The sequence below is a fragment of the Phyllostomus discolor genome, chromosome 2 (assembly GCF_004126475.2).
Source record: "Phyllostomus discolor isolate MPI-MPIP mPhyDis1 chromosome 2, mPhyDis1.pri.v3, whole genome shotgun sequence".
NCBI lineage: Eukaryota > Metazoa > Chordata > Mammalia > Chiroptera > Phyllostomidae > Phyllostomus > Phyllostomus discolor.
In genome coordinates, this window is record NC_040904.2 from 145,457,379 (window position 1) to 145,471,869 (window position 14,491).

Here is a 14,491-nt window from a genome sequence, read left to right on the forward strand (position 1 = left end):
TGAGGCAAACTCATGTACTGTCCAATACATTCCTCAGAAGAACTTGGTGAGGCAGTAGTAGAGGGATATTGTAATTTTATGAATATTCTCATTTTATAATTAGAAACCAAGGCTTAGAGACCTGCACAAAGTCACTCAGTGGGTGGCGGGGGCGGGGTGGGGGGGTGGGGGGTGCAGCCCCTGGATTAGAGTTCAAATCTGTGCAAGCTGTGAATGTGTGCTCACAAAGGGAGATCACATAGTTATGGACTCCGAGGCCTTGCAGTGGAGGTGTTAGCATTCACAGCTATTTAGTTGTTGACAAAGAGAGGAGCACCTGGAGACATATATCTAATTAAACCAGATTAACTAGGAAGCTAGACCTTCCTGGCACAGCAGGAGGTAGTAGCATTGCACCATCAAACAGATTAACATCCCTCTGTTTCCCTGAGCAGGCAGGAAGAAATGCCTTTGCAATATCCTTGGGGAGACCTGGCTCCTCATAAATTATGGAGGTAGGGGAAAGGGGAAGGACCAGTTAAAGAGAATGCACACCGGAAGCCAAGATGGTGCAGGAGGAGGGCCCAGTGAAATCCTGTGAAGAAACAGGAAAGGGATTGGTTAGTTTGAAAGAAAGCTTATCCCTTCCCAAACCCAGAAAGACATAATCAAAGCTCAACAAAGGCCCGAAGTTGAAGGTTTATTTGTGCGTTTGCTCTTTTGCATGCTCTCTCTGCATTGCAGTTCTGCAGGCCTTGCAGCTGCATGGGCCACTGCGCAGGCCCAAGCGCAGCACTGGTTGCGGTCCAAGCAGTCTCCGTGGCGGACGTGCAGATGGGGAAATGAAACACAGAGTTCTGTATCTCTGGGCCCTGGTTCCCCTGGGCTTGGTGAGGACAAGTGCGGGCTTGCGGTCCCAGAAGGGGGACGTACTCTGTAGGGAGGTACAGTTGAGCCATCTGTCGGACCCATAAGACAATGGGCACCTGGAACAGTCCTTTGTTCTCTTTCCAGTAAATCTTGCCACAATTGCTCACATCTTCCTATGCATGGGTCCCGAAATGTTTTCCTTGTGACTCTGTGTAAGCACCCTATTTCTACTGGCAACAGAGGTATGTCTTTTCATCAGCCTTTCAAAGCTACCTATGATACCTGAGACCATTAGGATTTTGTAGGGCTTTTAATATTTAATAAGGGTAATTATAACCAATCTCGAGATTGTGGTCAACTTACCATAACTATGTATTGACTCAGGAAATATTTATTATGAGAAAAATTGAAAATATTCAATATATAATTATTGAATAAATGGAAAGGTCTGCCACAGGCATAGCAAGATCACTACCTTTCCAGGTCACGTCTCATCATAAAGCATATTAGGCAATGATTTGCTTTTCACATTTTATGATTTTGTGGTAACGAGACAGACCTACACAAAAGCCCCAAAGGCCAGAAACTATTTTTTTCATAACTTACCCTCGACTAGGGTTGTAGATATGTGGCCAAGATAGTTGCTCAAGGAAATGTATGCATGGAGAAAAAAGGAAGTAAAGAAACAGGGGCATTGGGAGTTCAGTCTGCTTGTGAGAGAGAAACAACCAGCATCCAGTGGCAGCTGTGAAGGGGGCAGCAGTGGTAGAGTGTCCAGAGGCCACAACAAGCAGGGCCGAGGGCAGCACTCTTCTGCTCGGACTGTTTCTTGGTGTCACTGTAGTTGTGATCTTGGCCCTCTAGCCTTTGTTCCTGCCTATTCTGTAAGTCTGTTTCTCCATTTCTCTTGGCTATTCTGTGAGCCACTTGATATCCTTCCAATAAACATCTTTCTTTTAAATTGGCTGGAGTCAGTTCCTGTTGCTTGCAAATAAAAAATTCCAACTGGTGAATTGCACAGCTAAATTTATTTGTTCATGTAACAAATTCTGCAGGCTAGTTTGTGCTAGTCACTGTCCTAGAGGTTAAGGATACAACACTGAATATGATCAACAAGATACTTGTCTTTATGGAGATGAAATGTTAGTTAGGAGTAAAAAGACAATAAACAAGAAAATACTGTCACCTCACACCTGTCAGAATGGCTATCAATCAGTCAACAAACAACAAATGCTGGCAAGGATGTGGAGGAAAGGGAGCCCTAGTGCACTGTCGATGAGAATGCAGACTGGTGCAGCCACTGTGGAAAACAGCATGGAATGTCCTCAAAAAATAAAAAAGGCAACTTCCTTTTGACCCAGTGATCCCACCTCTGGGAATATATTCTAAGAATCCCCAAACACCAATTTAAAAGAAAATATGCACTCTTATGTTAGTTGCAGCAGTATTTACAACAGCCAAGATTTGGAAACAGCCTAAGTGCCCATCAGTAAATGAGTGGATAAAAAAGTTGTAGTACATTTACACAATGGAATATTACTGGGCCATAAAAAAGAAGGCAATCTTACCTTGTGAGACAACATGGGCGAACCTAGAGAGTATTATGCTGTGTGAAATAATCCAGTCGGAGAAGGAGAAATACCATGTGATTTCACATATATGTGGAATCTAATGAACAAAATATATAAGCAAAACAGAATTAGACTTATAGACACAGAAAACAGATTGATAGCTGTCAGGGGGGAAGGGATGGGGGCTGGGTAAAAAACGTAAAGGGATTAAGCAAAAAACAAAACAAAAGACAAACCTGATAGACAGACAACAGTATGGTGATTATCAGTGAGAAAGAGCAATGGGGGAGGGTAGGAGATAGTAAAGTGGGTATAGAGGATAATGGAAGGGGACTTGACTTGGGATGGTGAATACACATTACAATACACAGATGATGTAAAAAAATAAAATAAATAAATGAATGAAATAATCTCAGCTACTGAAAAATGCTATGGGGGTGAAGAAAGTAGACCTACAAGAAAGTAACCAGGGAGCAGGGATCCACTTTGGATTGGTGTTAGACAATCTCTCTGTAGAGAGGATATTTGACATGGCAGCTGACTGTAATGAAAGAAGGAAGACATGGGACAGCCTTTGGGCACGATCTTCCAGGTGGAAGGAACAGGAGGAGAAAGTCTGCTAAGGTGGGAACGGACTTAGTGTGTTTGAGCAACAGTAAAAAGGGAAGTTTGTGTGGAGCCCCATGACGAAGCTGGGAGTAGTGTAAGATGAAGCCAGGCAGAAGCCGGAGCTTGTAGGCTATGGTAAAGGTTCAGATTTCATTCCAAGCACAATAGGCAGCCATTTGAGAATTTTAGGTAAGGAAGTGAGAGAAATTGTTTCACTGATGTTCTGTGGAGAATGGATCATAAAAAGGCAAGGGCGGAAAACAGAACTGTTGGGTGCCTGGTGTAGGAGTGCAGGGGAGCTATGACAGACACGAAGAAGTTTTCCTTCACAACCTCTAAGTTGTCCCAGATGCAGAAGTTAGCAGAGACAAAGTGAAAGAAGCATCTGCCTCACACGGCTTATTTTACACCTTGGAAAACAGTTTATATTAATCAAGGACACCCTGAGCCAGGGCCATCATGTAAATGCTTGAATAAACACTTCCATTTCCAAGGAATTGAGAAGGTCAAGGCAGTTTCTTTGTTTAATTTTTATGTAATTTTCCATTCTATTCAGCTGAAAAGAACAGGCAGTCAAACAGCATTGTTCAATTCTTCAGCTTTGTGATAGAGAAATAGGACATAATGCCCCCAAGACCAAAATTTATTTTCCTGACACTGAGATGTTTTCTTGGTTATTTCAAGGTTTCGTGACTAAGAATGGTTGCTTCAGATTGTAAAAATATAGACCAAAGTCACCGTACAAACAGTTGTCTTAATCTAGAATATTTGTGTATAAATGTATAGTACTATTCTTGTATATTTAAACAACCCTGATATTTTAGAAGCACAGTGGCTGCTGTTCCCTCAAGTTCTTTATAATCAACTCAGTAAAATCAATAAAAAACTTATCAACAGCAAATATTGATTACGTATCACTATTTATTGATTCTATTAATATTTCTGTGGAACTCTTCCTAGTTTTAGATAAAATAAGAACATGTAAGAACAGTTTATAAAATAATTCAATGAAAAATGTTCTTATTTTGCCCTTTACAACAAAATGGGATTTTTTGATCCTGTATAACATTCCTGATAGAGAACAAAATAGATAATTAGGATATTATTAGTAAATAAATTGATCCACTTTAATTGTCTCCATGTACAACTGGTTTGACTTGTAAATGAAATAATTAGTAAGATCAACTAATTGCCAATTCAATTAACATATGTTTTAGCCCTCTTTGAATGAATTATTTCCTTCTTAATTAATTATGCCTGTATTTTTATATTTATCTGTGCCAAATATCATTTTAAAGTCACCTTATAAGGATAGGGCCTTATGGAATTAAGTTTTAATTGAAAATAATGAAAATACTGGCAACATCAAATCTCAGAGATCAAAGGTAAGATTCAGGTATTAGTAAGGGGACAGGATCTAACTTTTATGGAAAACCTACTCCATATTAAATACAGTGCTAGGCACATTTAATATATAAGCTCATCTATTTCAGACAAGAGCCCTTCAAGAAAAAGTTTGTAGCTTATAAATAAGGAAGCTCCAAATATGTCATATCTGATGAGTAGCTGAACCACAACTAACCCCAAATATTTTGTGTTTTCTATATATACTTGGCTGTGTTTGTATATTATTACATCATTATCTTTTCTCTATGTCACTAAATACCTTTTGAACATCTAGTATTCATATGGTGCAAACCATTCTTTTGAATGGATACACTAGACTCACTAGAGTATATTGAATCATTCTTATAGATGAATACCATAATTTTAATAAACTTTTTTCTTTTCAATCACAGTGTAAAAAAACCCCACTTGCCCACATTTCTGATTATTTACTAAAAAATAGATTCCTGTAAGTAGAATCACTGTATTAAAAATACACATTTTTAAAAGGTTTTTGATTTCCTGGTTGCTGTCTCCAGAAAAGTTGTAACAATTTGTTCTCCTACCAGTCTGCATCCACAAATAAAAACCCCACACCCACAAGATAACTGAAAATTTGAGAAGCAAAAATGGCATCTAATTATGGCTTTAATTTGAATGGTAGCTTACCAGTGCAATTGGATCATTTTTAAAATGTTTGTTTATCATTTGCATTTCTTCTGTAGCTTGCTACACTTCCCTCCTGCTATATCTTTTAGCTTTTTCTTGCTAGTTTCAGTTAGAGAATGTTTGTTCCTTTCTTTTTTTTATTTTCTTGAGGGGTTTTATAAAATTGCTATGATGTGTTTTCCAATGTTTGCTAGAACTGACTTATAAATCCATTTCAGTTAATTTATACTTTGTGGGTAGATTTTAAAATGCTGATTCATATTGTTTAATGGTTGTAATACAGAGAAGGTATATATTTTTGAGTTAGTTTTCTCGAGTTGTCATAGTTTTCTGGAGATATATCCATTTGATCTAGGGTTTACACTTCATTGGCATAAAGTTGATTTTTAAGATTTCCTGGGAAATTAAATAATATTTCTGTTTTATTTGGCTCTTAGTTTTGCTTAGAATTTTTTGAATAAACACTATTTTTTGGTAGTTGTTTTGTCTTAGGTAGTTAAACTTACCAATTTTTTTAACTACCTAAAAATTTTCTAATCAAATTTGTTTGTCCTCTGATATAAGATCATACTTTTTATTATCATACATTATTTTTATTGTATCTTTTCCATTACCATTTATCTCCCCACACTCTCTTCCACCTCCACCCATCCCCTCCTTCCCTCCACAGTGCAGGGTGGCAGGGGGTGCCCTCTTACTGCCTCTTCTCAGGGTCAGCCCTCTGGGTGTGTGCCTCTCTGGCGTCTCTCTGTGTGTCTCAATTTCTTCTTCTTGCAAGGACACCAGTGAGATTGATTGATTAGGCCCCACACTAACTGGCCTCATTTTAACCGAATCACCTCTTTAAAGGTCCTGTCTCCAAATACAACAACTTCTGAGGTACTGGGGTTAGGACTTTAATATAGGAATATGCAGGGGAGGGAGAAGCAATACAGCCCATCTTTGAGGGACTGGGTCCTGAGGACTTGTGGATTACCACTGCAGGCTTCCCAGAAGAGTTCCCAAAGAGGCTAGAACTTGGCATTACATGGAAATGCTGGGGTGTGGGGAGACCCCCGCTAACACACACCACAATTTCACCATTCTTAGTTATATTATTCAAAACCTTTATGTCTTTTGTTTTTATTTCTTCTAAAATAGACTGATAATGAAATAAAGCTTTTTACTACAGTTATCTGTTGATTTCTGTGTAGATTTGAAATAATTTCTCTTTATTTCTAATGGTATAATGCTATATTAATAAACTTAAACATATGAGATGACCAATTTCAATTCAGAGATGAGAGAATGTGTTGTGAAGTGCAGGAACTTATCTTTTGATACAACAATGATATAAGTAAAAGAAATTCCCTTTGAACTTTGATTTATGGTCTTGTCATATCTTTACTCTTCACTGCTCTTGCCAACTTTCAAACTTTCATTGCATTCTTTTTCAAAGGAGTTTTAGTGAACAGCTTGCAGGCAGAGTCAGACATGCCTCGTCTACTTCTTTGTTTAGCTGCAAATTCACTTTATCTGACACCTATCACAGTGACCTATGCCATCTGGATATACGGTGACGGTCTATCTTGCTACCCATCACCATGTCATCCCCTGAAGTTTTCACTGTAACTATTTTCTCCTTTTTCCCCTGACTCAGAGGATGACTAGGACTAAATTCCCTAGCTATGTTCGTTTTGCTGCTCCCAGGGTGCTTGGTCCTCACTAGCAGGGGTGTCCAACCTTTTGGTGTCTCTGGGCCATATAGGAAGAAGAATTGTCTTGAGCCACATATTAAATACACAAACACCAATGAAAACTGATGAGCAAAAAACAGGTTTTAAGTAAATTTACGATTTTGTGTTGGGCCCCATTCATAGCCATCCTGGGCCACAAGCAGCCCTCAGGCTGTGGGTTGGACACTGCTGATAGGCTTAGGATTTTTAGGAAGTACCAATGAACATATTTTTGGGGAACAGAAAAAATACTAGAACTACTAATTATATCTATTTTTATCTCACATTAGATTGTAGCTTATGGTCTATAATTATATTCTATACTGTATGATGTATACTTACACAGTACAGGTATAATTTACCAATAAATAAACACACATGTAAATGCTTTATTGAATGAATGGAAGTCATCAGGGTATGCCACAGATCTAATGAGTCGTGTCAGGGAGTTTATCAGCAAATGCTCGCCGGATCAACACCTGTGGCTGTTGACGAGGATAGGATTGCTCTATGGTTCGAGAATGGAGAAGATTTTGTGCGTCACGATATACTTGGCAGCATCTGGATATATACTGGCATCTAGTGGGTAGAGGCCAACATGCTGCTATACATCCTACAACATACACAGGGTAGCCTCACAACCAGAACTCTCCAGCTCAAACTGTCAACCGTGATGACTTTGAGAAATGCCTGAGGCAGATGAAGAGCTGGGTGGCCGTCACAATCCAGACTTCTTCTCATTCAATGGGAGCTGTGGAGTTGGGAGGGTTTCTGACAGTGCCCATATCTGGGCCAATCATCATATACGGGCTGCCTCCAGAAGGGGGCCTGGCCTTATGGATGCTTGGTTCTAAAAACTATATAAACACCTACAAGATGTAGTCTTTTACATATTTCTTTTTTAGTTCAACATATATTTGTGACATTCATGTTACTGTTGCATGTAGCTGTGGTTAATTTGTTTTTATTGCTGTATACTATTCCATGACGTGATTATATCCATTCCATGCTAGATGAACATTTGAGATGTTTCTAATTTTGCCAACTGCACATAATGCTGCTATAAACTTGATATATACTTGTATGTCTATGCCTTCACATGTGCATGTATTTATACTGTATATATCTAGCAGTAGAAGTGTTGAGTCATTGGGTTTGCATATTTTTAATGTTAGTAGAATATGGCATAGTTTTCCAAAGGGGTTGTTCCAGTTTACACTGCCACTTGCAGTGCATGAGTGTTTCTATTTTTCCATGTCCTTGTGAACACTTGGTATTATCAATCTTTTTAATGTTATCATTTTGATGGGTTTATAGTGGTCCCATGTGTGATCCTAATTGCATTTTTCTGATGACTGATGAGGTCATCATGTGTTTAGGGTCATTTGGATATCCTATTTTGTGAAGGCTTAAGTCTCTTGCCCATATCTCTATTGGGTTGCCTATTCTCTTTTTAAATTGATTTATAGAGTTCTCATTGTTCTATATCTAATTCCTTTATGAGTTACACATTTTGTAAATATCCTCTTCAATTTTCATGCTCTTCAAGGCTTTTGATGAAAAGAAGTTATTCATTTAAACGTAATCCGATTTTTTAAATTTATTTTTACATGGTTAGTGTTTTTCATTTTCTGTTTAACAAAATCTAGATCATGAAAATATTCTTCTATATTCTCCTCTAGCAACTTTATTGTTTTGTCTCTCATATTTAGATCTCTAGTTTACTTGAAATTAATTTTTGTGTTTAGTGAGAAACAGAAAGTTAATCTTTCTATTTTGTTTTTAAATAGATGTCCTATTTGCCCTGGCTGGTGTGGCTCAGTGGGTTGAGTGCCAGCCTTTGACCCCTTCGAACCAAAGGGTCACTGGTTTGATTCCCAGTCAGGGCACTTGCTTGGGTTGCAGGCTGGGTCTCCTATAGGGGGAGTGTGAGGGGCAACCACACATTGATATTTCTCTCCCTCTCTTTCTCCCTTCCTTCCCCTCTCTATAAAAATAAATAAGTAAAATCTTTTTAAAAATGGATGTCCAATTTATCTGGAATCATTTATTCAAAAAACTGAACTTTCCTTACAGTTCTTTATGCTTACTCTGTGGAATATGGTGTCCATAAATGCAAGGGTCTTTTTCTTTTCTAGTATGTTTTATTGGTGTATTTGTTCATGTTTTTCCCCCTGTAATTATTGTAGCTTTTAAATAAGTCTTGATATGCAGTATGGCAAATCATCTGACCTTGTTTTCTTCTCTAAGCGCGTATTGATAGCTTTTGGCCTATGACCATTTTTATTAAAATTTTTAAATTAGCTTGTCAAGTTTCACAAAAAGTCTGTATTGGAAAAAAACAGATATCTTTGTAATGTTGAAGCTTGCGGTCATGAACAGGTGAACCTCTATCTATTTAGTTTTTAATTTTTCACAATAATGTTTTCTAGTTTTTTGCAATAAAGTCTTGCACATCTTATAAGACAATTGGTATACTTATTTTTTAATGTTACCATGAAAAAATTATTTTTTCTTTTTATTGCTGGTACATAGAAATGCAGTTATTTTTGGTTCACAGGCTGGTGCTCAATCCACTGAACCACACCAGCCAGGTCCCAGAAGTGCAGTTATTTTTTATAGTGACCTTATATTCAACAACTTTATTAAACTTATTTATTAATTCTGAATAATTTATAAGTATTTTGGATTTTTATATATGTAGTTATATCTGTAAATAATACCATTTTATTTTTTTCAGTTCCACAGATCATACATTTTATTTTTTGATATAAACATTATTTTTCTTGTATTATAGTAAACTCATCAGAACTTGCAGAGCTGTTGAATAACATTGGTGACAATAGGAAACCATGTCTCATGCACTATATTAAAGCGAAACTCTGAAAGAATCTCCATTGAATATATTTTGCTGTAATTTGTGTATGCATGTGTTTGTGAAACTTATTTTAGTTTTAAAAAGTTACCTTCTATTCCTTGTTGTCCAAGAGTTTTGTAGGAAGTAGATTTGGCATTTTTAAAGTGTTTATTTTTCCAACAACTATTAAGTTGTTTTTTATCTTACTCTGTTAATGTGATAATTATATAGATTGACTTTTTGAAATGTTCCAATGTTTTAAATATACAGAGGAATTCAAAAATGTTACAGTGAACCATATTTTGTTACACTTGCTTGTTTTATTAGATACATCCATCTGTTATGCATCCATCAATCAATCTTGTCTATCTATTAACTTTGAAGTAACTTTCAGATATGTAAACTTTCTCCAAAAGACTTCAGTTTGCATATCAATAACTAGAGTTTAATGCTTTTGTACAGTTTTCTTTGGTTCTACATACAAGTAAATATACAAATCTTAAATATGACATTTGATGAGCTTTGAAAAATGTATTTACCTGAGTAACCCCAAATCTTATGAAGATAAAAATTAATGTAATCTCAAAAACTTGGCTTATATCACTAAGCCATCAATCTGTACCCCTACACTTTCAGAAGGAACAACATAGATTAAATTTTCTACCATAAGTTATTTTTAAATCTCCCAGAACTTCATATAAATGAAGTCACATACTATGTACTCTTATTTAAGATTTCTTTCATTCATCATAATTTTGAAATATGAACACACTATTGCTTATGTCACTAGTTTTTATTGCTTTTTATTGCTAAGTAATATCCCATGAATACATTAAATTATGTTTATCCATTCTCCTTTTGATGGACACCTGTGTTGTTTCCAGTTTTACAATATTATGGATGCTGTTACAAACATTCTTAGACAAGTCTTTATGTAGACATATCTTTTTATTTCTTTTAGGTAGATGCCTAGGAATGATATTGCTAGGTTACAGAGTGGGTACATGTTGATTTTATGAGAACTGCCAGACAATTTTTAATGGTTATATTTACATTCCCACCAACATGTGTGGCGGTTCCAGCTGCTCTGCACCCTCGTCAACATTTGGTGTTCATCAGTTATTTTATTTTTTGCCATTCTAGTGGTCATATGATAGCATTTCATTGTGGCTTTAATTTGCATTTCTCTGATGAATAATTATGTTGATAACATTATCTTGTGCTAATCAACCATTTATATATCTTGTTTTAATGAATTGTCTGTCCAAATATTTTGTCTATTTTTTAAATTGGTTGTATGTCTTTATTACTGAAGTGATTTTTAAATATATTTTAGGTGCCTAGTTTGAAAATATTTTCTCCTAGTCTATAAGTTGTCTGTTCGCTTCTTAATAGTGTTTTTTTTATAAGCAGTGATTTTGACACAGTATAATTTACCAATTTTATTTAGTTGATATGACATTCTGTGGCCCATTTGTATTACCTTCTAAAAGCTTTATGATTGTAGGTTTTACACTTAGTTTTATGTCATGCCTTACATTATTATCTGTGTATGCATGTAATAAGAAATGAAGTGCAGTATTTTCTATATGGATATCCAGTTGTTGTAGCACCATTTGGTGAAACTTTTTATTATTTAGTGAGTTTCTTTAACATTTAATGTAATTATTGGCATGGTTGGATTTAGGCCTATCATTTTACTTTCTGCTTTCTGTACGTCCCCTTTGTTTTCCTCTAGCTTATTTGAATAATTTTTAGAATTCCATTTAATTTATTTATTGACTTTTAAAGGTATACCTCTTTGCATTAAATTTTATTGGTTGCTTATAGGAATTGAAGTATGTATATTTAATTTTTCATAGCATATGTATAAAGTAAATATTGTCCTGCTTCACATTATACAGCAATGTTGTAACAATAAAATATATTTCTGTGTGTCCCTACCCCACTCAATCCTTTATGCTATAGTTTCCACATGTGTTACATATTACATATATTTTTTTAAAACCCATAAGACAATGTTCTCATTTTTAGTTAAATTGTCACATATTTTAAATGGATTAAAGAAACAAATGATATTTTCTCCCACATTTACCTATGTGGCCAATCAGTCACTAAGTTCTTTCAAATCTTTGTTTTTAAATGTATCTTATAACATTATTTTTCTATTTGTTTTATTGTCATACTTGTTCCTACAATGCCTCATGACTAAGTGATGCCTCCTAAATCATCACATTTCCTTCAGACTCCCTGTTCTCAGTCTTCTCCCCGGCCCGCCCCCCCCCCCCCCACAGTGTAACGAGGAGAGGGCGGCAGTGAGGGGTCTCTAAGCTCTTCGAGGTTAAGGATGAGTCACCATGTAAAACCTAACTCAGTAAATTGCCTGAAAGTAGAGCCTCTCAGACAATTTTATACTCTATGCATTGCCTTGTATTGGACTTTGAACAAAGAAAGCACTCAATGAATATTTATTAAATCATTGGATGAACAAAGGAACTCTTTTTTTTTAATCTTATGCACAGTGAAGGAGAACCTGTGTTGCTGAAACAAAGTTATCACTCTGAAAACCAATAATGAAAACTGACAAGAGATTCAGTCATATGTTATTGCTTCTCAGTGAAAATAAACAAGTAACAAACAAACATTTGTTTCACATTGTATGCAAAATAAAGAATAATGATAGCCAGTTAGGAGAATCCTGTTGAAGCTTCCAGAAATCTATCACCTATCATAACTTATAGGTGTCATAACATCATATGTCATATCTTATCAGTTAATCGATCACAAGGCAGATGAATTTCGGCGTGGAGAGCTAGAAGTTCATTTATATTCATTACATTAAATCCATCACCTAGCATTATTGCCACAAGCATGGTGTCAGCTCATGAATGTTTCCAAGTACCTGTTCTATTTTCTAAAAGATGCAAACGGAGATGCTAAATGGTATTTTCTTCTATCTTTTTTCTATTCCCTTTTCAGTTTTCTTTTTGTGGAAGCAGGCACATTTTATGCTCATTCAGCTAAATAAACTGCTGAATTTATAAACTGAGAGGAGACTCCTTGAAACAACAGATAGGAGGAAGTCTCAGAGTGACTCAACAGCTGGATTTCTACAACTATGGCCTGCTTGGAAAAATGAGCTATGGGGAACTGAGGAGAAAAGGAGAACAGTTTAATTAAAACTGGCTCAGGATGAAAACCTTAATGAATTGCAGTCCTGGAGCAGAGCAGATCTTGAGACTCAAAATTCCTGAGGGAACTGTCAGTAATAAAGATGCAATTATCTGAACTGATTGCTCATGAGGCTCAACGTGTTTTCGATAGTGCCACGTGTTGTTTCCCAGGGTGCAATATTTGGCAGAGAAATAACCTGGCAGAGTGTGCTGAAAATAGCTGCTTTGTAATTACATTGCTGCTTTCTGTAAATCTGATAATGAGGTAATATCTGATATGCGAAAATTAATCATATATTCAGAGAGTCCTGTGTTAAATGTCACATGAGTAAAATTTTCTCTCATTAGATACAACCTAGTCACAAAAACCTCTGAGAAACTGAGTTCAAAAAAACCAGTTATGGATAAAAGAAACCAGATTTGCCTTCAAGTCTACAGTGTCATTCTTACTAGATCAGAGCGGAAAATAGTCTGCTGAAAGGACACAGCCTCGTGCTATCCCTGAAGTGTCCTGAATGGATGTGAGGGCGGGTGGGATCTGCATCTTTGGGAACTCCTGCAGGAGTCCAATGTGTTCATACAATTGTTAATTAAAACCCTGTGCTAGTTTGTTGTTGTTTCTGTAAAAATAATGTGCAGACTAAGCATCATAATGATAAACGTTTATTGTTTTACAACTCTATAGGTCAGAAGTCTAAAATGGGTTCACAGGCCTTCATGACTTCTGAAGGTATTGGGAGAGAATCCATTTTCTTCTCTATTTCAGTCTTTAGAGGTGTTTGTGCTCCTTGGCTCATGCAAGGAAGTTCCTTGCTTCATCTTCAAAACCAGCGGCATACACCTTATTTTGTCTTGGACTCCTGCTTCCATTCACATACCTCTCTTACTCTGACACTTCTAGCTCCCTGTTATAAGAACCCTTATAGTTACATTGGGCCAAGGATCACTTCCCCATGTTAAGATCCTTGACTTATGGTAAATTTACACAATGAAATTCTATGTAGCAGAAAGAAAGAAGGAGCTTATACCCTTTGCAACAGCATGGATGGAACTGGAGAGCATTATGCTAAGTGAAATAAGCCAAGCAGTGAGGGACAAGTACCATATGATCTCACCTTTAACTGGAACATAATCGATAAAAGAAAGAAGCAAATTAAATATAACCAGAGTCATTGAAAACAAGAACAATCTAACAATAGCCAGAGGGGAGCAGGGAGGGGACAGAGGGAAGAAGGATTTTCAGGAACTACTATAAAGGACACAGGGACAAAACCAAGGGGGAGGGTGGAAGCAAGGGAGGGAAGTGGGTTTAGAGGAGGTGTGTGTGTGGGGGGGGGATACAACTGTAATTGAACAACAACAAAATAATTTAAAGAAAGAAAAGATCCTTGACTTAATCACACCTGCAAGCTCTCTTTAGCAGGTAAGGTATTATACTCACAGATAACATATTTATAGGCTCTGGGATAGGATGAGGACACCTTTGAGAGGCTATTATTCAGCCTTCTATACCTTCCCAAAAGGTAAAAAGATTTGCAGTAAAAATTGGTGATTTTTAGGTACCAACATACAGACTTCGAGTATTTTCTACCTTCTTAGCATTGTGAAGGCTATGTTGGTATCTTGGGTATGAGCCAACATACCATTGGGTATGTTGGCTTT